Source organism: Coregonus clupeaformis, chromosome 14 (assembly GCF_020615455.1).
Source record: "Coregonus clupeaformis isolate EN_2021a chromosome 14, ASM2061545v1, whole genome shotgun sequence".
Taxonomy (NCBI): Eukaryota; Metazoa; Chordata; class Actinopteri; order Salmoniformes; family Salmonidae; genus Coregonus; species Coregonus clupeaformis.
This window is the reverse complement of record NC_059205.1, coordinates 42208263-42233677: the sequence shown is the minus strand read 5'-3', so window position 1 is coordinate 42233677 and position 25415 is coordinate 42208263.

Sequence of the window (25415 nt, the reverse complement as noted above, 5' to 3'; positions counted from 1 at the left end):
TTGTGTGCATGTCATTTAGCTAGTCATTAGGTTTCCCACTCTCATGACAGGTTATAAAACAAAAATATTAGCTAGTTACTGCCATGCATTCATTGTCTACAAGAACCATACACAAGGGTCTCAAAGAAACAGTTTATGTGCAAATGCTGTTCAAAGTATATCGAAGTGGGTCTGAAAAGTGTGTCTGACATTGCCAGTGAATGTCTGTGATGACACCACTGTCACCCTCCCCAACCTTGCAGCCAGATGTTTATATTTACATCTCATTTAACTCACTACGATGCTGATTGGTTACCTGCTGTTTAGGAGTGAGACCACCTACAGAGTCATGTAATTCATGTGTTTGTCTGAGATTAAAGGTCCTATTATAAACAACTGTTTTTGGTTTTAAATCCACAGGCGTATACTTGTAGATGCTAAAGGCACAAAGTATACACCATCAGAATGTTTGGCCTGCATACTGTACTCACATTGTAATCTTTCAAGCAATAGGAAAATAGGTAACATGCTCTGTTCCATTGTGGAGTTCAGTGGATGATGATGTAGGACTATTGAAATTAGAAAGGTTACATGTTGGATAGCAGCTGCATCCTACCAACAATAACTCAAACATAAATAGATTTTTGGGGTTGATTTCAGGCTAGCATATCTGAATTAAACCAACATGGAATAGAATAGAATAAAACATTTATATTGATGTTATTGATTGAATGATTTACAAACTGCCCCGGGTAATAGCTAGCCTATAGGAAAAACATCTAAGTGAATTTCTCTAGAGGCTATACAGGCAATCCCAGAGACAGCAGTAAATGGAGTCTGCTCCTATGGGCATTCTTCACGTTCATTGACTCCAGGCAACTTACACGCTCTATCATGCGTGTATGTAACTGTTACGTTTTGCCACAATAAGTCAAGCTGAGTCGATCACAGGCTTTTGGGGTCATTTATTATTTTGTACTGTATGTTCTGGCCCTATGGCGGGGAATGGGAGCTTGAAGAAGAAGGATTAATTCAACACTTTACCAGCCCGTTTGTTGATGTAGTTGCATTGATCCTACTCTAATTGACTGTAAGCCATGATGGAAGACTGACTGACAAGCCGTAATAGAGAGCTTATCACTATATTTCCACAGTATAGCCAAGAGAATAAAGCCAAGTCACGCTGCGTCCCACATCACACCCTATTCCCTTTATAGTGCCCATTGGGCTTTGGTCAAAAGTTCAAGGGAATAGGCTGCCATTTGGGATGTAGACTATAACTTGAAGTCCAACTAGCTGTGCTAATGGAGATAATAGCAGTGTTTCCATGTACAACATGATGCCAATGATCTCCTCCTCTGATTTAGCCTACAGTCTACCACCCATAAGTAAAAATGTATGCGCACATGACTGTAAGTCGCTTTGGATAAAAGCGTCTGCTAAATGGCATATTATATTATTATATTATAGAAAACAGGCTGGGATTCCCTTGTGGGGGTTACTGTATGACTCAGAACATCCAGTAATCCATGTGGGATATCCCTGCCCTACACTGGGCTTGATGGGAGGGGTTGTGGGTCAAAGTACAGGGATACGTCCCAAATGGCATGCTATTCCCTTTATAGTGCACTACTTTTGGCCCTGGTCAAAAGTACTGCACCATAAAAGGAATAGAGTGCCATTTGGGACACAGCCATGTGTATATTGGCAGTGTATGAAGTACAGTAGAGAGAATTATAAGGTTCTATGCTCTATGAGTCATGCTAATGCACATTTAGAATAGTGTGATTGCAAGGCGGTTTTGATCAGGTACTGCCACTTAGGCTACAAAGGAAAAACTCAACAACTCCTTTGTATCCATGGAGATGAATTATGGCCCTTACTACTTCAGGGTAATGTAATACATGAGTCATACTTACAGTATTTACCCTTCAGAGTAGTGTGATTGTGTGGTGGTTTTGGTCAGGCACTGACAAAGGTTAAATTCCTTTTACTCCAGTGATATAAATAAGTAATATTTCAACATGCATGCATACTACTCAATAGTTGTAAAAAAGAATAACTGGAACATTTATTTTACACGACGACATACTAACCCTTTAGTGAACCACGGCAAAGAAAACACCCTCTGCATTTTACATGTACTCTGTAGTCCTGTATGGCCTAGAACATAATCCTCACTGTGTGGTCAGATCGTAATAGAATGCAGAGTGCGTTTGATCAAGACTAATAATCCTCTTTTTTTTTATCTCTTCAAACTTTCTGAGTTGAGATGAGGCTGAACTGATACAGGCAATCTTAGTGATCAAGCTAAATGACCTAAGAGGATGTCACGATCGTTAAGAGACGGGTCGACCAAGGTGCAGCGTGAAAAGCGTACATGTTTATTAACTCAATAAACATACAGCAAAACAAGAAACAACGTAACGTGACATCCTCAGGCTATACACACACAAGCCTAAACGGAACAAGATCCCACAATACACAGTAGGCAATGGGCTACCTAAGTATGATCCCAAATCAGAGACAATGAGCGACAGCTGCCTCTGATTGGGAATCATACCCGGCCAGACATAGAAATAGAATAACTAGAACCTAAACATAGAATATATAACATAGATTTCCACACCCTGACTCAACAAACAAGAGTTCTATAGGTCAGGGCGTGACAGAGGACCATTCATTTTTTATAGGCTGACTTGATGAAAGACAGAAAGGTAGAAGAGGAAAACAAGTTAATTACATCAGAGCTCCCTGCCTGTCTGCAGGATGCTGCGGCACACGCACGCACACACACACACACACACACACACACACACACACACACACACACACACACACACACACACACACACACACACACACACACACAGACACTGTCTGCAGGACATGGTGGGCCACTATCATTTCATTAGCCAGCTGATTATTTGGGGTACTGAACAACACACTAAATTGCCTCGTCTTCAAATATGTTTTCCATTATCATGTAGTTCCAAAATGAAGGGGGGTCAGAGGCAACCATTTTGTGCTGGGTTTCGTTTTTGGTCTGCTTCCTAGGCTACTTAGTTTGATTCGTGAGAAGTACAGTGGGGAAAATAAGTATTTAGTCAGCCACCAATTGTGCAAGTTCTCCCACTTAAAAAGATGAGAGAGGCCTGTAATTTTCATCATAGGTACACGTCAACTATGACAGACAAAATGAGAAAAAAAAATCCAGAAAATCACATTGTAGGATTTTTAATTAATTAATTTGCAAATTATGGTGGAAAATAAGTATTTGGTCAATAACAACAGTTTCTCAATACTTTGTTATATACCCTTTGTTGGCAATTACACAGGTCAAACGTTTTCTGTAAGTCTTCACAAGGTTTTCACACACTGTTGCTGGTATTTTTGGCCCATTCCTCCATGCAGATCTCCTCTAGAGCAGTGATGTTTTGGGGCTGTCGCTGGGCAGCACGGACTTTCAACTCCCTCCAAAGATGTTCTATGGGGTTGAGATCTGGAGACTGGCTAGGGCACTCCAGGACCTTGAAATGCTTCTTACGAAGCCACTCCTTCGTTGCCCGGGCGGTGTGTTTGGGATCATTGTCATGCTGAAAGACCCAGCCACGTTTCATCTTCAATGCCCTTGCTGATGGAAGGAGGTTTTCACTCAAAATCTCACCGATACATGGCCCCATTCATTCTTTCCTTTACACGGATCAGTCGTCCTGGTCCCTTTGCAGAAAAACAGCCCCAAAGCATGATGTTTCCACCCCCATGCTTCACAGTAGGTATGGTGTTCTTTGGATGCAACTCAGCATTCTTTGTCCTCCAAACACGACGAAGTTGAGTTTTTACCAAAAGGTTCTATTTTGGTTTCATCTGACCATATGACATTCTCCCAATCCTCTTCTGGATCATACAAATGCACTCTAGCAAACTTCAGATGGGCCTGGACATGTACTGGCTTAAGCAGGGGGGACACGTCTTGCACTGCAGGATTTGAGTCCCTGGCGGCGTAGTGTGTTACTGATGGTAGGCTTTGTTACTTTGGTCCCAGCTCTCTGCAGGTCATTCACTAGGTCCCCCGTGTGGTTCTGGGATTTTTGCTCACCGTTCTTGTGATCATTTTGACCCACGGGGTGAGATCTTGCGTGGAGCCCCAGATCGAGGGAGATTATCAGTGGTCTTGTATGTCTTCCATTTCCTAATAATTGCTCCCATAGTTGATTTCTTCAAATCAAGCTGCTTACCTATTGCAGATTCAGTCTTCCCAGCCTGGTGCAGGTCTACAATTTTGTTTCTGGTGTCCTTTGACAGCTCTTTGGTCTTGGCCATAGTGGAGTTTGGAGTGTGACTGTTTGAGGTTGTGGACAGGTGTCTTTTATACTGATAACAAGTTCAAACAGGTGCCATTAATACATGTAACGAGTGGAGGACAGAGGAGCCTCTTAAAGAAGAAGTTACAGGTCTGTGAGAGCCAGAAATCTTGCTTGTTTGTAGGTGACCAAATACTTATTTTCCACCATGATTTGCAAATAAATTCATTAACAATCCTACAATGTGATTTTCTGGATTTTATTTTATCAATTTGTCTGTCATAGTTGACGTGTACCTATGATGAAAATTACAGGCCTCTCTCATCTTTTTAAGTGGGAGAACTTGCACAATTGGTGGCTGACTAAATACTTTTCCCCCCCACTGTATACTATAGAAGTCTGGCTGACACCAGCTCTCAAAGTCCTCCTGACAGTGAGTCACAGCTCTTCCTCGCTGTGTAGTCACGTGGGTCAGCTAAGCTAATGGAAGTCCACCATACTCAACACAATCATTGCATAGGAGGTTTCCATTTGGATGTATCAATCTGCTTTTTCTATGATGGATTACATCTTCTTTCGTGTGTGTCGATCCATCCCTTTGAAAGCCATGGCTTACCGCTGTTTGTCCAATGAGGTAGTAATTGCATTGACCTTGTTGCTATAGCAATCTGGTGTTCATTATGCATTGGTTTGGATTTCCCTGTAACTGCTGCTGTAATGCACACACACTGTTCATTTTAGCCAGAGGAATGGAGTGCTATGCTAGGTTTCCAGCCAAGGTGGTGTAACATAGTCTGCCCATTGGAGTCTGGTCAAAATTAGTGCACTATATAGGGAATAGGGTGCCATTTGGGACGCACAATAGCTAGTGCTAGACTAGCTGCCACTACCTTGGTTTATACAATGCCTTCAGAAAGTATTCACGCCCCTTGACTATTTCCACATTTTGTTGAATCACTGATCTACACACAATACCCCATAATGTCAAAGTGGAATTATGTTTTTAGAAATGTTTACAAATTAATTAAAAATGAAAAGCTGAAATGTCTTGAGTCAATAAGTATTCAACCCTTTTGTTATGGCAAGCCTAAATAAGTTCAGGAAACAAATTTGCTTAACAAGTCACATAATAAGTTGCATGGGCTCACTCTGTGTGGCACGTGCTCTCACCACTGGTGTCCCCCAGGGCTCAGTTCTATGCCCTCTCCTATTCTCTCTATACACCAAGTCACTTGGCTCTGTCATATACTCACATGGTCTCTCCTATCATTGCTACGCAGACGACACACAATTAATTTTCTCCTTTCCCCCTTCTGATAACCAGGTGGCGAATCTTATCTCTGCATGTCTGGCAGACATATCAGTGTGGATGTCGGATCACCACCTCAAGCTGAACCTCGACAAGACGGAGCAGCTCTTCCTCCCGGGGAAGGATTGCCCGCTCCATGATCTCGCCATCACGGTTGACAACTCCATTGTGTCCTCCTCCCAGAGTGCAAAGAACCTTGGCGTGACCCTGGACAATACCCTGTCGTTCTCCGCTAACATCAAAGCGGTGACCCAATCCTGCAGGTTCATGCTCTACAACATTCGTAGAGTACGACCCTACCTTACACAGAAAGCGGCACAGGTCCTAATCCAGGCACTTGTCATCTCCCGTCTGGATTACTGCAACTCGCTGTTGGCTGGGCTCCCTGCCTGTGCCATTAAACCCCTTCAACTTATTCAGAACGCTGCAGCCCGTCTGGTGTTCAACCTTCCCAAGTTCTCTCATGTCACCCCGCTCCTCCGCACACTCCACTGGCTTCCAGTTGAGGCTCGCATCTACTACAAGACCATGGTGCTTGCCTACAGAGCTGTGAGGGGAACGGCACCTCCTTACCTTCAGGCTCTGATCAGACCCTACACCCAAACGAGGGCACTACGTTCATCCACCTCTGGCCTGCTAGCTCCCCTACCTCTACAGAAGCACAGTTCCCGCTCAGCCCAGTCAAAGCTATTCACTGCTCTGGCACCCCAATGGTGGAACAAGCTCCCCCACGACACCAGGACAGCGGAGTCACTGACCACCTTCCGGAGACACTTGAAACTCTACCTCTTTAAGGAATACCTGGAATAGTATAAAGTAATTCTTCTTCCCCCACCCCCCATAAAAAAAAAAAAGGTGGTTGTCCCACTGGCTATCATAAGTTGAATGCACCAATTTGTAAGTCGCTCTGGATAAGAGCATCTGCTAAATGATGCATATGTAAATGTAAAATAATAGTGTTTAACATGATTTTTTTATGACTACCCCATCTCTGTACCCCATACATAGAAATAACTATCTGTAAGGTCCCTCACTCGAGCAGTGAATTTCAAACACAGATTCAACCACAAAGACCAGGGAGATTTTCTGACGGTTCGTAAAGAAGAGCACCTATTGGTAGATGGGTAAAAAAAATAAAAAGAAGACATCGAATAACCCTTTGAGCATGTTGAAGTTATTAATTACACTCTGGATGGTGTATCAATACACCCAGTCACTACAAATATACAGGCACCCTTCCTAACTCAGTTGCCAGAAAGGAAGGAAACCACTTAAGGATTTCACCATGAGGCCAGTGGTGATTTTAAAACAGTTACAGAGTTTAATGGCTGTGATAGAAAACTGAGGATGGATCAACAACATTGTAGTTACTCCACAATACTATTATAAATGACAGAGTGAAAAGAAGGAAGCCTGTACAGAATATAAATATTCCAAAACATGCATCCTGGATGCAATTAGGCACTAAAGTAATACTGCAAAAAATTGGGCAAAGAAATTCATATTGCTGTCCTGAATACAAAGTGTTATGTTTGGGGCAAATCCAACCCAACACATCACTGAGTACCACTCTTCATATTTTCAAGCATGGTGGTGGTTGCATCATGTTATGGGTATGATTGTCATCGGGAAGGACTAGGGTTTTTTGTTGTTGATAAAAATAAACGTAATAGAGCTAAGCACAGGCAAAATCCTAGAGGAAAACTTGGTTCAGTCTGCTTTCCAACAGACATTGGGAGACAAATTCAACTTTCAGCCGGACAATAACCTATAACACAAGGCCAAATATACACTGAAATTACTTACCAAGACAACATTGAATGTTCCTGAGTGGCCTAGTTACAGTTTTGACTTAAATCAGCTTGAAAATATATGGCAAGACATGAAAATTGGCTGTCTAGCAATGATCAACAACCAACTTGACAGAGCTTGAAGATTTTTTTGAAAGAATAATCGGCAAATATTGTACAATCCAGGTGTGCAAAGCTCTTAGAGACTTACCTTAAAAGACAGCTGTAATTGCTGCCAAAGGTGATTCTAACATGCACTCCCGAGTGGCGCAGTGGTCTAAGGCACTGCATCACAGTGCTAGCTGTGCCACTAGAGATCCTGGTTCGAATCCAGGCTCTGTCGTAGCCGGCCGTGACCGGGAGACCCATGGGGCGGCGCGCAATTGGCCCAGCATCGTCCAGGGTAGGGGAGGGAATGGCCGGCAGGGATGTAGCTCAGTTGATAGAGCATGGCGTTTGCAACGCCAGGGTTGTGGGTTCGTTTCCCACAGGGGGTATGAAAAAAATAATGTATGCACTAACTGTAAGTCGCTCTGGATAAGAGCGTCTGCTAAATGACTTAAATGTAAATGTATTGACTCAGGGGGTTGAATACTTATCTAATCAAGATATATTAGTGTTTTATTTTCTATTAAGTAAAAAAAAGAACAATGAATTCTTCTTCCACTTTGACATTGCAGAGTATTTTGTGTAGATTGTTGACAAAAAATCAATTTAATCCCACTTTGTAACACAACAAAATGTTGAAAAAGTCAAGGGGTGTGAATACTTTCTGTAAATGTGTCCTAATATGCCAGCTCCTGATTGTAATGTGTCACCCTAGGTAATTTAATGGAATCACCATGGATGCACAGTGTCTGGAAAGACAGAGGTAGATGCCATGAAACCACCACATGGAAACAAACTTTACACGTGATGGAATGACGCACAAATTTGGAATAAAAAACTGTTGTTAAATAGTTGAAATCAGTTACACAATCATTTTACATTTACATTTTAGTCATTTAGCAGACGCTCTTATCCAGAGCGACTTACACTTAGTGAATGCATACATGTATTATTATTTATTTTTTCATACTGGCCCCCCGTGGGAAACGAACCCACCTCACACAATATCACCTGTTGCTTGAAAAGAACGTGCAACATTATACAGCGGGTGTGCGATAATGCAGTATTTTGCATAAGAGTTTAACTACATAATGTCAAATATAACATGAATGCGTTACTTATGGATCTTTGAGCACATGTATCTCATATCTATCTCTATTAGAGGACATACTGCAGTGTTGGAGAGAACTTGGTACAGTGATGAGTTACAGTATTCAGACAGATCCCATCCACTATTGTGTGTGTGTGTGTGTGTTTCTGGTAAGGATGGTGAAGCAGGACTCCTCAGTAGCGCCCCACCAGCTGAGAGAGAGAGCGAGAGGATTAGAGAAATAGACAGTCTGCTTTTGGACCGCTGCCTCCCTCCCTCCCTCCCTCCCTCCACCACACCCTCCTTCCACCCCTCCCTCCCTCCCTCCACCCCACCACCATAAAACATGGCTATGGAGAAGTTGCAATAAAATCAGGCAATCAAAATGTCAAACTCTGTTATGTCATAAAACATCAATCAATTACCTGCTTTTTGGATAGACTTGAATTCAATGTGTTGTTGTGTTGTGCAGTGTTCCTATCAGAGTATTCAATGTTGAAAATCCATCTCTTTGTGTTGCATGTGTAGTTAGTCCCATAGTTCTCCTACTGTTCCTAGTGCTCCACTTTTACAGCAGACATTTTTGGCTTCCACAACTGGTCATGGAAAAACCTGGGACCAGCAGCTTGGACGCATAACTTGTGTTTGTTTATGTGAGTGAATAAACAAGCAAGTACAGAGGTTGCGTCTGAGTGCAGATTAAGGCAGGAGTTAGAAAGAGAAAAAGATGCGGGGTTTCTGTAGTGTGAAAGGACTGCGTTCCACCATATGCATGTTGCGTCTGCGTGCAATTGCGTGCAGAAGTCAGGAGTTGAATAGAGAAAGAAAGGGAAAGATGGAAAAAATTATAAGAGGGGGATATTCTGTAGAGTAAAAGGGCTGAATTCCAACTTCCAACATCTGCACAAGGTCCACTCCCACACCAAGGGAATTCCTTTAGAAATATACACTTTTTGTCTGAGGGAGGGGTGAGCGAGGGGTGAGGGGGTGGGCACGGAAACAGGGACCAGACCCTCTGAATCATCACAGCTAGCTAACAGCTCCAATATTGTCTGTGTCCCAAATGGCACCATATTCCCTACATAGTGCACTACTTTTGACCAAAGCCCTATGGGTCCTAGTCAAAGTAGTGCACTATGTACGGAACAGGGTGCCATTTGAGACAAAACCCTTGTGTTGTTTCCTCAGATACACAGCACTTTGCACAGAATAAATGAGTTCCAGCACTGACAGCAGTGTAAGGGAATGCTTTTAATTTCTGTTGTGATGTTGTGAGTCATGATGGAGATACCAAGGCCAAAAAAATAATACATGATACATGCCAAATGTATGGGCAAAACATGAGATTGAAAATTAGATTTTCCTTTGTGTGCCTCAGCAATACTTCACTCTCTAAGAAAGTTTGAATAGATTGGAAAAGGTGTGAATAATATAATAACAATAATACCGCAATGCGTGAGGTATTGTAGACTGAAGGGATGGAGAAGAACATTTCACCCAGCTTGCGTATCAAATGGCACCCTATTTGCTATATACTGTAGTGAACTACTTTTGACCAGGGCACATGGGGCACTGGTCAAAAGTAGTGCACTGTATAGGGAATAGGGTGCCATTTGGGATTCAGTCCTATTCTCCCACTGTGATAAAAGCTTTGGAACACTGGGGAGAACAATGTGAGCCAGTAGACACCCCATACAGCCGAACGTCTCCCCTTGATCTCACATGTCACTCAAACACTGACAAGCTGACACAAGCTGACAAGCTGACAGCTCACACATGCACCCAAACACACACACAAAAACTCATACAAACATGCACTGTCACCCACAAGCAGTGAGCCAGTGGGAAGAGTCCTCATATGCTAGAAAAAGAAAGGGATACAAAAACGCTTTCCTGTGGAGAGAAAATAGTCTACCTCATCTCTCCCACTGGTTGGTTAGCATAACAATATAGTAGTAACTTGAGTAACCACCACAATTCCTCACCTCAAAAAGTATAATAATTTATTAAACTTCTATAGCACTTTTCATAGAATCTCAAAGCGCTTCAAGAGCAAAAAACAAGCAAGCAATATACAGTATGATGACAGGTCAACCAATAATCAATCAATCAATCAAATTGTATTTATAAAGCCCTTTTTACATCAGCAGATGTCACAAAGTGCTATACAGAAACCCAGCCTAAAACCCCAAACAGCAAGCAATGCAGATGTAGAAGCACTGTGGCTAGGAAAAACTCCCTAGAAAGGCAGAAACCTAGAGAGGAACCAGGCTCTGAGGGGTGGCCAGTCCCCTTCTGGCTGTGCCAGGTGGAGATTATAACAGTACATGGCCATTAAGGCCTGATTTTTCTCCAAGATGTTCAAACGTTCATAGATGACCAGCAGGGTCAAATAATAATCACAGTGGTTGTAGAGGTTGCAACAGGTCAGTACATCAGGAGTAAATGTCACTTGGCTTTTCATAGCCGGGCATTTAGAGGTTGAAATAGCAGGTGCGGTAGAGAGAGAGAGTTGAAACAGCAGGTCTGGGACAAGGTAGCACGTCCAGTGAACAGGTCAGGGTTCCATTGCCGCAGGCAGAAGAGTGGCCAAGTCTTTGAAAGCTGCATCCTCAGAAGATGGAGAGGGTCAGTTAATGGCTTGAGCGAAGGGAGCTGGTCAGAGCAATGTTAGAGGATGGAGATGGAGTCTGCTGATGATCTAGAGGGCAAGTCTGGGGACCAACCTGAGTCTTATAGCCACTGGACTCCTCTTTCACTCTGTGTAGCACTCACTTGGGTGATGCCTCAGCAGCTCTGGGCGCCAAAAATCTCACTACACAAATTTCAGAATAGTAGCCTGTCATCCTCACTACCAGCCCTCTGCCTCAGCACTGCTGTATTCCTCTACGCTTCAGGCCACTCCTGAAATGATGCTCTCAAAGGATCAGGAACTGGCTGCCAGGTGAAACAAAAAAGCTGGTAATGTGTCCAGATGCATTTTCAAACATAAACATTAGCCAAGCCAAAAAGATTTAACCTGTCAGTCAATCTGCAAATCCGTGGCTCAAAACCACCAGATATATACTATCTGGTTCAGTAGAGGTCACATTCCTCTCCTGACCCTTCGTTCAGGGCTGGGTAACATCTGTTTGAAGGCCCCACTACGCCTGTTTGTATGAGTGAGTGAGTGTGTGTGTGTGTGTGTGTGTGTGTGTGTGTGTGTGTGTGTGTGTGTGTGTGTGTGTGATAGTGTGTGTGTGTGTGTGTGTGTGCGTGGTGTGTGTGTGTGTGTGTGTGTGATAGTGTGTGTGTGTGATAGTGTGTGTGTGTGTGTGCGTGCGTGCGTGCGTGCGTGCGTGCGTGTGTGTGTGTGTGTGTGTGTGTGTGTGTGCATGCGTGCGTGTGTGGTGTGTGTGTGTGTGTGTGTGTGTGTGTGTGTGTGTGTGTGTGCGTGGTGTGTGTGTGAATGACTGGGAGCCCTGCAGCTGATAACTCACACCTCGGCAGCTTGTATAAAGCTGTGATTATTTAACTCCATTTTCTGTCATGTTTTAGAGAGGGTATAGTCTGAATATGTTTTCTGTTTCAAGGATTCTCACACAGATTAAATATTAAATATCTAAATGAAATGGTTTGAATGAAAACAATTTCCATATTTGTTGTGAGAATACAGTCACTTCCCAGTCTGCTGACTCTGTTTGTTAAATGTAGGCTGGCTAGCCAGCAAAGCATAGATGCTTACAACGCTTGGTGAAAGCACTTTACTGTATGCCTTCTTGATGTTTTTTGCAGCTGCAGAATCCTATTCCTCAGTCTGTTTAGATTGAACCTTCCCTATTGAGATTGATCTACTATACCCCTCAAACTCAACTCTGGACCTTGAAGCCAGTTCCACTGCCTTTAAAAAAAATTGTTCACCTCTAATCAGGGACTGATTTGGACCTGGGACACCAGGTAGGTGCAATTAAACATCAGGTAGAAGAGAAAACAAGCAGTGCTCTGGACCTCGTAGGGTAAGAGTTGAATACCACTGTACTATGCAGTCAAATGTTTTTCAAAAGCAGAACCATCACATTGAGCAAGTTGTTTTCCTTTTCCATCGGCATCATTGTTAAGCAACAAAACATGCTATATATAAAAGAGGAATGCAGTATCTTGAGAAATGTTCTCCATTTGTTTCCCATCTTAGAAAAATGTAACTGTCTGTCAGATGATTTATATTATTTTCAGGAACACTGAGTTGCATGCATGTAGTGACTGGATAGGAAGAGAGAGGTGGGGAGGATGAGAATGTCAGAAAACAGGCTTGTACCACACACACACACAGACACACACGCACAGGTTCACACATGTACACACAGACACAGGCTTGTGTTTCTGGGCCAAGGTGGGAGGGGGATATCTTGGGGGAGTTGGATCGCAGCACTGTTTCAACCGGTCAATCTATTACATAGCACACACTTCTGACCTGCATCACCCTCCTCCTCTGAAATGTTCCACTACATTTATGCGGCAAGTCTACAGGGGAGCTCACAGCGAGCTCGTGTCATTGACAAAGTGAGCTATTGTTATACGTAACAGTCTCTGTGGTTGGTACTTCAAAGGGAGGATGTAATGATGATATCAGTTGTTTTGCAGAAATGAATTGACTTGAGGCCTATATATGGAAAGGTACAGACAATGGGGTGATGCAATATTATCAATGTGCTGAATGCTCAAATGGGTATGTGTACATCAGTGGCGGTCGGTGCTGTTTAAGATGAGGGAGGATGATTATTTTTTAATGAGCATGGCCTTATTTCTATTACAGCATACTGGATGACTGTCATTCATATTCATTCACCCAGCTCAATGTAAAATCGATAGGTTTAGGCTACTACATGATACTCAAATGTGCCCTATACCCATAATAAGGTTGCTACAACCTAGCATATGAATGAAAGTTTACAACGTAGGTGCACACAGGTCGAGATAACATTCTAAGGGGACAGACAGTGACACATGGACAGACAGTGACACATTCAATACCGCCTTGCACACTCTTGCCTGCATCTAGCTGATCTAGGGTGTAATCATTAGTCCAACAGTTGCAAACGAGAGTTTCTATTGGAAGAAATCAGGTATGTTTATCCCTGTTTCTTTCCGTTTGCTTCCGTTTAAGAAACGTTTTTCAACAGAATCGGCAGAATGAATACACCCCTGGTCACACATAAACACAGTTAACTTTCATAGCAGCCACGTTGTATTCCTTCTCACAACTACGCTCTCTCCTCCTCTCACCTTTTCCCTTCACTTGTGGACTTCAATGCACAACACATCAGCTGTATGTGACCAGGCGAAAAAACCTTTCCAAGCCAAACCATATCATAACTGCTACACACAGCCTACATCGTTGTCACCATATTAGCAAAAGTAACGTCATAGTCAACATAGCTAATGGGACTAACGCGTTAGTAAACCCACTACAATCATGCAGTACAGTGTACACTCAGTAAGCAGTTTAGCAGTTACAATAAATTAATAAAACCAAAAACGTACCTTGACTTGAAAGAGTTCCATTGTTGTGTTGGATAGTCATAGTCAGCTAGCTAACATAGCATCCCTCTGTTTGAGCCGGGTGTTTGAGTAAGCTAAAATAGCTAGCTGCATTTGCTAGCTAAGTAAGTGAAAGTGAAAAACAAATGACAATATCTCTCTCTCTTACTTCTCCATCATTTTATAAGAAATTAATTTGTTCAAAACTGTTAAACTATTGTCTTTCTCTCTCTTTGAGTCAACTACTCACCACATTGTATTCACTGCAGTGCTAGCTAGCTGTAGCTTATGCCTTTAGTACTAGATTAATCTGGTCCTTTGACTGGGTGGACAACATGTCGGTTCATGCTGCAAGAGCTCTGATAGGTTGGAGGACGTCCTCCAGAAGTTGTCATAATTAAGGTGTAAGTCTATGGAAGTGGGTGAGATCCATGAGACTCCTAGGTTTTGTATTGATGTCAATGTACCCAGAGGAAGATGGAAGCTAGCTGTCCTCCGGTTACACCATGGTGCTACCCTATTGTTTGGTGACGTGAATATATTTAGTATAGTTTTATCTAAAAAGGATAACTTTTTTAATGTTTCACACATTTTATTTTTATGAAATTCACTGAGGAGGATGGTCCTCCCCTTCCTCCTCTGAGGAGCTTCCACTGGTGTACATGCACACAATAATATGATTATTGTGAATAGTAAGGTTATAGTTCGTAGCTATGTACTGTATAGCTGATATACAGTGTGTTGGGTTACTGCAGTTCACTTTGCAGATAGCAGGGAGAAACTGAAGGCAGAATACATGCTAAGTAGTGCAGCACCATCTCCTTATACACTAGATAGACAGTAGTGGGGCAATAGCCAGAGAGATGACCCAAGGACCATGTCTTACTATCTTCAGTTGGAACAAGTTACCGTTACTTGGAAAATATACTGTTGTGCACCTCAGCACTGTAATACACGTGACCTGACCTGGCTTTGAGATCCACCAACTGATCCACCAGCAAAGTATCCACCATTCAGAAGGTGTACAAATGCCCTGTTGGCCCATGTAAATGTCCCTCACTGGGAGGTAAAGTCAAAGGCTGCGTCCCAAATGGCACCCTACTCTCTATATAGTGCACTACTTTTGACCAAGGCCCATAGGGATCATAGGGATCATTTGATCAAAAGTAATGCACTGTATAGGGTGCAATTTGGGATGCAACCAAAGTATGATGGCCAGACTCCCAATAGAGATAAAGGCCTGGTAGGTGATTCCTCTGTAGTACAAAGAGTTGAAGCCTGAGGACAACCTGCAGCTTGGTCAAGTGCCAGTAACTCAGCCAGACAGTGGCCCAGATCACTGACTGAGTCTGCGTCCTAAATGGCACTCTATTCCATATATACTGTAGTGCACTACTTTCGACCAGGTCCAACAGGGCTGTTGTCAAACGTAGTGCACTATACAGGCAATAGCCAGCCATTTGGGACACAACCTGAGACCTGAGAGGGGCTGCAACTGGATTAAGGGGTGCTTATTATTTCCTTTCAATACAGGTGTTTTTCATTTGGGCTACACGTCCAGAGGTCAGCTCTGTCTGTCTGAAGATGACCTGGTACTAGGCCCTCCCGTGCATCTGGAGTCTTGGACAGGACACCAACCGCCAACCTTGTGCTGGACAAATGTCACCTTTCTGGCTCTCTTGTAGTGATTAGGAGCGATCCTAGATGTTCAGTTTGGTTTTATGTGATAGAATCGGATCTAACAGGATTTTGATGCCTCACAATGTTGTTGTAATAGTTTGAAATATTTCCAGCGACAGCTAGTTCTAGAAAGGAATTGTGTGCTCAATACCACCAACAGTGAAGCAAGTCCCCTCATCATTTTCATTTAATAGGTTAAAAATGCTTTGGAGACAACTAGAAAGGCTTCCACCACAAGCTTATTTTCCCCCAGTGATTTGTGTGACACACAAGAAAGTGGGGCTTTATGTGAGTCGTGGAAACTGGTTATGTTTTTAACATTTCCTCCTCATGGAAAATAAAAATCTGTTTTGTGATAAATCGCTATAAACAGTCAACCTCCTCTTCTTTAACAGCTTGATCTATGAACAGTTTGTCCCCGACAAATGCAAAAAAACATTGCTGTTCCTCATAACCTGGCGGCTGGCACTGCATAAAATTACAGTTAATATATGAGCTTTCTGTTTGTCATAACTCTTTCCTCCCTCCTCTCTCCACTGTGTGGTCTCTTCTCTGCTTCCCCACTGTTTTAACTAAAGATATATGGGTAAAGACTGTACTTAGCATCTAAATTGCTGCTCCGTGGTGCCCAGGTGACAGTGATTAATCCACTTACTGCCAGACTCCTGACCTGAATAGGGCACACACACACAAACACACATAAACATACAAACATACACACACAGCACTTTTGCTATTTGGTTAAATCACATGTATATTTTTGACCGGTATGTTATTACCTCTGGGAGCAATGGCCTATTTCTCCAGACAGTATGCACACAGGGAAATGTACATTGTAAAGGAATCAACTGTTTTCTTTGCAAGTGTAACTGCTGTGTGCTATGTGGTAAATGGCCCCAAATGGCACCTAATTCTCTATATAGTGCACATCCATTTTTACATTTTACGTCATTTAGCAGATGCTCTTATCCAGATCGACTTACAGGAGCAATTAGGGTTAAGTGCCTTGCTCAAGGGCACAGACAGATTTCTCACCTAGTCGGCTCGGGGATTCAAACCAGCGACTTTTCGTTACTGGCCCAACACACTTAGCCACTAAGTTACCTGCTGCCCCCATGGACCCACTTCCCTATGGGCCCTGGTCAAAAGTAGTGCACCAAAAAGGGAAAAAAGTGCCACTTAGGATGCATGGTACGACTACGCCACCCCAGTTTGATCAGAAGGAGGGAAGTGTTAATGACTTCTAGGAGACCGATGGTTAACCATTCCAACGCACAGAACTATGCAGTGTTATAATGAACCACCAGTAACACTAACTATCAATAGTCTTTTTTGGGGGGGGGGGTGATACATTCTTCTGATACAGTCTTGCAAGGTCTTGCAGAACAACGCAGGGTCTTCTTTACGTACCACCAGTTACAGTACATAAACTTTCTATAAAACCTAGACATTGTTACAATCTGAATCTCATATAGGCTATTGCATGTAGACCTACAAGAGGTTTTTGGTTTTCTTCCAACTGAATGGGGATCTGTGAACTTTGCATTCTGGCCCCGTGCCAGACACTTTCTGGCTATGCTTCCTTGTTTTGTGATCACACACACATTCAAACAGATACATTCACTGGGGACATAGCTATGTGATTTCTCACCACTTGAGAATCTTGGCTCGGTATGTGGCGTTGCCCTCATAGGGATGCATCACAAAGGGCACCCTTTTCCCTACATAGTGCACTACTTTGGACCATGGCCCTATGGGAATAGGTTGCCAATATTGGGGATGCAGCCTCTGTCTCTGTGTCTGAGCTAATGGGAGATGCTAGCAGAAGGTAATGGCTCGCATCCCATGTTTTGTGAATGTCCCGATTGTGAGTGAGTCGGAACATAGCTTGGAGACTGAAGAGGGTGGTCTCTCTGGCATTGTAAAGTGGAGTGAGCCCCTGGTCTCTCTCATTGCCTGCTAGGGATGGACAGGTAGCTGGACCCCAGACAGGAGGAGAATGAAAAAGGGACTATTTAGGATGGTGATGGTGGTGGGGGTAAGTATTTACTGCAGGAACAGATTAAAAATTGTGTAGACGCACAGAAATACAGTAGTGCCATAGTCCAAGTGCCTTTTCTCCTGCAAGAAGAGAGTGCAACATGCAAGGAAGCTTTTTTAAGGCTTCAATCAAAACATGCTACTAATCAAAATTAAAGAGGTTAATATTGAACTTTACAAATTATATCAAACAGAAAAGGTCGGTCATGTCCTCTAGTCTAGCGAGCACAATATCTATGATCAAGAGCACAGGTCTCCTACTGAACTTCAAACTGATCTGTTCTCATGCATCTGCAGAATCAGAATCAGAACACTTTATTGCCAAGCAACAAATGTTACTAGATATTTATCTTGGTGTTGTACACAGAAGGTTAAGAGACATCAACATCAAAAAGCAGACAATTTCAGTGATCATTCCACACAGGACTCATTGCATGGGAGGAAAACAAACGTCTGGCTCCACAATGTCCTGCTCTGGTAGATTTCACAAAACAGAACACAGCCCTGGGTGTTCAGAAGGTGCTATTTGCATCATCAAGGATGTACAGAAACGTTCATGAACAATTAACAGTAATGATGCTGTTTCTGACTGCAGAACTAGAGGGAGCTATGTCTTTGTCTGCAGGCCAGGGCTGCATCCCAAATGGCACCCTACTCCTTATATAGTGCACTGCTTTTGATCAGAGCCCTGGTCAAAAGTAGTGCACTATGTAGGGAATACATGTAGATTGCCATTTGGGATGCAACTTAGGCCTCCACTCACTCCACTTCACTCCCCAAGAATGTGGCCTCTGAACTGGTTGGCACGTACAGACACAAGCCCATCTCTGTCTGGGACGGAGACCATTCAAATGGATTCTTTCTAAAGGGGGGGGTTTGGGTTGTATTAATTTACAATGAATGGGAAGCAGGGCAGCATAGTTTCCACCATGTGGTGAGAAATCATGCAATCATGCAACAGCCATGGCCAGGGTAATTTAAAGCAGCAACACATCGGGAGACAGGGACAACGGGTGCATGTCACCCATGTCGTTGAGCCAAGTCATTTTTTTCCCTCTCCACTTTGAGCACTTTCATTGAAGCAATAGATGCATTGTGTCAAATTCCCAGGCCGGATGCGAGCCTCACTGACAACAGACAGCCCATCCACGAGCTCTGAGCTCTGTACAACTGGCAGAGATGGATCAACAACAGGGAGTCTGTGGCTCCATCCCAGAAAACAGATTTGTGTGCATGTGTGCGTGCGTGTGTGTGTGTTTATGCCCAGCTTTGAGAGGTATAAGAGACACTTTAACTTTCTTTTGTTGATTAAGTGAGTAATTTACAATATGCAATATAAGGTAGCAAAGCTAAAAATAATTGTACTTGATACTCAATATCTTCGGTTATAACCACTTCAATGATCTGTGTGGTGTATGTCTTTGGAGAGGATGGTTGGTGATTTGAATCCCATTGGGGGAAACCACTTTCACATCTATAACCCTCGATAAACAGAGCTTGAAACTGTGCCAGACTTTTTAATAAGATGTTTAATCAAATCCTTATGAGCCCTCTGAGCTTTTTTATATTACCGTCAGTGTCTTCTGATGGTAATTAGATTCCACAACTTTATCGTCTTACTGTATATAAGATGAGTGATTAACAATTTGGTTTTTAAATTCGCATTCTATTTAATATCTAATTCTATGTCAGAGCGACGTGTATGCGGTAGGCGAAGTCAAGAGCAGGACACCGAGCTACTGGCACGTACTTTACTGAACACAATGTAATTCAACGTACAGACGCCAACCTCCTTACTGAGAGGAACAAAATAACCCGCACACATAGGCAACTGCCGAAAAGACGAGAAACAATTACGCACAATACACAATGAGAGACAGAGGGTTATAAAGGGAACACAATACAACATAATTGGAAACAGGTGTAAAAAATAAAGACCAAACAAGACAAACACCGAAACATAGATCGCCAGCAGCTAGTACTCCGAGGACGACGAACGCCGAAGCCTGCCCGAGCAAGGAGGAGGAGCAGCCTCGGCTGAATCCGTGACAGTCTAACTCTTTATAAAGAAAATGTTCAATCAATTACATTTAAGAATATTCTAAAACGCATTGCCATCAGATCGTAATATTATACTTTGCTTTTAATGAGAGAAGAATGATATCATTTGGGCCAATGTTCCCGGTAAGCTGACCCCAAAACATGCAGGGCTTCTTCATCTTGTTGTCCTGATCAGTCACCAGTCTACTATTGATTTCCTCTAAACATAATGACTTTTATCTCTGTAATATATAGATGATGTATGATGTGGACTGTTTGTTTATTATGACCTATCTTCATTGCTGTTGCCAAGGGACAAGAAAGGAGGAATCATGTAGCTAGGTGACCAGCAACAATATATATTAAAACACACTGTTTTGCAATGATGGTCTACAGTAGCCTCAACAGCACTCTGTAGGGTAGCACCATGGTGTAACAGGAGGACAGCTAGTTTCCGTCCTCCTCTGGGTACATTGACATCAATACATAACCTTGGAGGCTCATGGTTCTCACCCCCATCCATAGACTTACACAGTAAGTATGACAACTTCCGGAGGACGTCCTCCTAACTATCAGAGCTCTTGCAGCATGAACTAACATGTTGTCCACCCAATCAAACAATCAGAGAATGAATCTAGTACAGAAAGCATAAGCTACAGCTAGCTAGCACTGCAGTGCATATATTGTGGTGAGTAGTTGACTCAAAGAGAGAGAAAGATAATAGTTTAACAGCTTTGAGCAAATTAATTTCTTCAAAAATGAAGGAGAAGCAAGAGAGAAAGAGAGCTAGCTATATTTTGTTGTATTTTTTTCAATTTCACTTACTTAGCTAGCGAATGCAGCTACTTTCGCCTACTCAAACACCCGGCTCAAACAGAGCGGGATCTATGTTAGCCAGCTGGCTATGGCTATCCAACACTGGAACTCTTCCAAGTCAAGGTAAGCTTTTGGTTGTATTAATTTATTGCCACTGGGGCCCACCGATGTAACTGCTAAACTGCTTGCTATACACTGTACTGCATGAGTGTAGCGGGTTTACTAACGCGTTAGTTCTAGTACCTATGTTGACTATGAAGTTATCTAATAATGGTGACAACGATGTAGGCTGTGTGTAGTGGTTAGCGGTTATGATATGAAGTTTTGGCTTGGAAAGGTTTTTTCACCTGTCACAGAGAGCTGTTGTGTTGTGCAATGAAGTCCACAAGCGAAGGGAAAAGGTGAGGAGGAGAGCGCGTAGATGCGATCATGCTGTTTGTATGTGGCTGCTATGACAGTGAACTGTGTTTGCGGGTAATCAGGTGTGTATTCATTCCGCCGATTCTTAAAACAGAAGCAAACAGAACGAAACAGGGAAAAACATACCTGAATCTGTCCAATAGAAAACTCTCGTTTGCAGCTGTTGGACTAATGATTACACCCTAGATCAGCTAGATGCAGGCAAGAGTGTGCAAGGCGGTATTGAATGTGTCACTGTCACCTTGATTACTCAAATTTTATCTTGACCTGTACACCTATGTTGTAAACTTTCATTCATAGGCTAGGTTGTATAGGGAAAATTTGAGAATCATGTAGTAGCCTAAACCTATTGATGTTACATTGAGCTCGATGAATGGAATATGAACGACAGTCATCCAATATGCTGTAATAGAAATAAGGCCATGCTCATAAAAAAAAAACGTCCTCCCTCATCTTAAACGGCACTGACCGCCACTGTTTGTAGTCAGTCACTCTCCTCAAACTGCTGTGCTGTGCTCTCACTTTTCTTCACCTTGCTGTGTGTGTGTATTACATAAGACATTTTCTTGTTTAAATTATGATTTGAATGTCACATTCCTGGCATTAATAATAATATTAATACTTTATTAAACTTTTATAGAGCTATTCATTACATAAAGAATCTCAAAGTGCTTTAAAGCAACAAAAAAAGACATGCAATTAAATAAACAAAAACATCATGAGATGGACAGTCATTAGAAAGTGAATGGGTTGAATGGACATCTGAGAGAGGTGGTCAAGCGGGGAGAGAAAGTCCAGGGGCAGTAAATACAGTATTGAGTCAATTAAATGTTTTATTAAATAAGCACGGCTTTAGTTGATTTCAGATTGCAATGGAGCAATTTATAGCAGTTTATATGCAAATAAATAAACCTATCATGCAGTTCCTTTTCCAAAATGTGAGTGTATTTTCACCCAGTGCCGTGCGTGTGGAGCAAGAGGAAATAAATCCCGAACCAGAGCCGGTGAAAAATATGAAAATATAAAATATAGTGGCACTGTCTGACATATACAAGGTCATCTCTTTTTTATATTTTAAAGGAGAGTGGGGCTGATAGTATCCGCCCGCAGCGCGGCGCTGGGAGAATTAGCTGCAGTAGCATATGGGTGATAGTCCTGGACTGGAAGCGTGCCCACAGTGAAGAAAGGCAAACATCTCACAGAGTTAATGGAGGGATTGGATTTTTTTCTTCCCCCTCTTCCAATTTATCTCATACGTATTGGTATTAACCTTTTGCCTTCATGTTCATGGGGGAGTGGGGGAGGGAGGATGAAACATGAGTCCATAATGAGATTTCACTGACGTGAAGCATGTACAATTTGTGATGATCATATTCCATTTTGTCAATATCCAAGAGAAGCCATTACATCAGCTCCAGAAGCAGTAGATCAAGTAGCATCAGATACTTCACGTCTGACCTATATTCTGCTTGGTTAAACTGCACATACAGACAAATGCACATCTTGGTTTTCTTTGTCCTTTTTTCTCTGCCCGGGAAGAATATTTCAATCAAACCATACAATTACTGTATATGGTCTATGGATTTAAAACGTTCTTCCTTTCTCCTTCTATTAATGTTCATTTACGAGATTACATTTAATAAAATGAAATAGATTTGTAAAAGTGTTATTCTATTTTATACTACTATAAGGAATATTAGTGAAGCACAATCTCCTCCCCATTCAGAAGCAGTAGGCCTAATTCTCTGAGGTACTCCAGGCTATTGATGAATGCCTGAAACTCAGTGGCCAACTGACTCCCAACATTGTAGCAACGGGACCAGAGCATACAGACAGCACATACTCAGATACACTACATCAACCAACCAGGTGACTCATCCTATGAAACTTAGATATGATTAGCTCATCAGCCATGATGTCATAAAGTGCTGGTGAATTTACACATGCAGAGAGCACAGGCTCTATAAAACTATTGGCCTCTCAGTCTCAGCAAACGTAGAAGTGAGCAAAAAACCTCTCTGATGTCACCTTTCACACTTGATTTCCAGTGCCCTCAAATCCACTCTTAGACAAGTGGAAATAATTATGACAGGACCAGGGTGGTAGGAACACTCTTAGAAAAAAGGGTTATTAGGCTGTCCCCATAGGAGAACCCTTTGAAGAACCCTTTTTGGTTCCAGGTAGAACATTTTGGGTTTCTATGTAGAACTCTACAGAGGGTTCTACATGGAACCCAAAAGGGTTCTACGTGGAACCAAAAAGGGTTCTCCTAAGAGGGACAGCCGAATAACCCTTATGGAACCCTTTTTTCTGAGTGTAGGTAGGCCTCGAAAGCACCATTCGAAAGCACTTAGTGATTATGTCATAGTCCCAAATAGCACCCTATTCCCTATGTAGTGCACTACTTTTGATCTATTTGATCTGACTATGAGCATCTCTGTGTGTGTGTCAGACATGTGACCGCATGTGGAATATTTAGGGAAAGGGTGCCATTTGGGACACACAAATTATGTCGTGAGTGATTATGTCATAGTGAAGTAGGTAGAACGTTACCTCTGGGTCTCAATGACAATATCAGTGGCTCACAACAATACCTGGCACTATGAAATTAACACTGCATGTACAATTTATTAGATATTACTTGCATACTTCAATGTGTCTATTTGGCTTAGGTTATGTGGGATACATTCACCATTAAATCTCCTCTGTTAGCAACTCATTACCATAGACATAGCATGAGCCATAGTTTCTACTGTCAAAGGTCTGTAAGCAGTTTAAGAAACTACCACAACACAATTCTAAACAGAAGACCTTGTGCACAATACAAACCACTAAACGTGGGCCTGCACTTCTTACTGCATACAGTAAATACCTTGTGTGAATTTAATTTTAATCTGTCTGCATATTTCAAGACATGGCATATGAGGGTGCAGTGAGATACCCGATGGGTTGGACAATACTTTTCTTGTCAATCATCTTCAAAAAACTTAAACTTCAAAACTGGAAATCAACCCTTCCTCCATCGTTAACACAATGGAAAGGTAAAATGCTTTATTATCTAAATGTTTAAAGTGTGTGGGTGACTGAGAGAAACAAAATGGTGCAGTTTAAGGCCATGTGGCGGAGAGTGATGCGGGCGCAGGATATGGAGGTGTGAGCATGTGGGTCTGGGCATGTGCGATGTAGTTGATGTTTGTGTGATGTTGTCGTTTCTATGTGTATGTTTTGTATGTTTTGTATTGTAAAAAAAGATATAATCATTTACAAACAAAGAAATACCTGGTGTGAGTCAGCATCCAGTTCCTAATAAGGCCTAGTCATCCAGACAACATGAGTGTTTGGGGAAAATCCCTAAAGCCCAGAGGAAACTGCTGATATCATCTACCTACTGATTCCAGTAACAGTGTTTTACAATGAACATGTATTATAACTGGCTGTGACTCAAATGGCATCCTATTCTCTACTTTTGACCTGAGCCTTATGGGTCCTGGTTAAAAGTAGTGCACTATATAGGGAATAGGGGGTCATTTGGGACACAGTCAGAGTTTTACAGTGAAGATGTACAATGTATAATGACTATGATTGACCTAGCTACGTGAGAGACATGATTCCACAGAAGTATGATAACATGCACATGTCGTCATATTGCACAACAAGATGAATGACTGGATTTAGTGTAACTATGACAGCATTGTCTATGTATCATTCCAAAAAAATATAATGTCTACTGACACTACATCTGTACTGATGTAACTTACCACATAGTCCAGTGATCACCACCCCGTACACAAAAGCTATTGGAGAAGAACCAGAGCCTGTGACTGGGCGAGGCTGCTTACTTTGAGATGATACAAGGTTTCCATAAGCATAGATTAAACCCTGTAAATTAGGTTGATTCCTAAATGGCATCATATTCCCTATATAGTGCACTACTTTGAGTCTTGAGTCACCAACACAAAAATACAATTACGTCCTAATGAAAAGTAGTGCACTATGTTGAGAATAGGGTGCCATGTGGGAAGCAGATTAGTCTTCCTAGCTAGCTCATTGAGGAGAAGGAGGATGAGGAGCCTCCCCAAAGACCTGTTCTTTCTACTGTGTGGCCCCAGACAGACACATGTAATTGGGGTGTGAAATGCAGCTGCTAGTGGGTGGGGCCCCGACTGCAAAACCGTCTCCCAGATAGCCTTGAGTCACCAACTTAAAAAGACGATAAGATCCAAATGAAAAATTGATTTTCACTCATATTGAATGGATGTTAAAACAAACCACGTAATAAATACCATCTGAAGACAAGCTTGAGTCCCTCCACTCCCCAAACA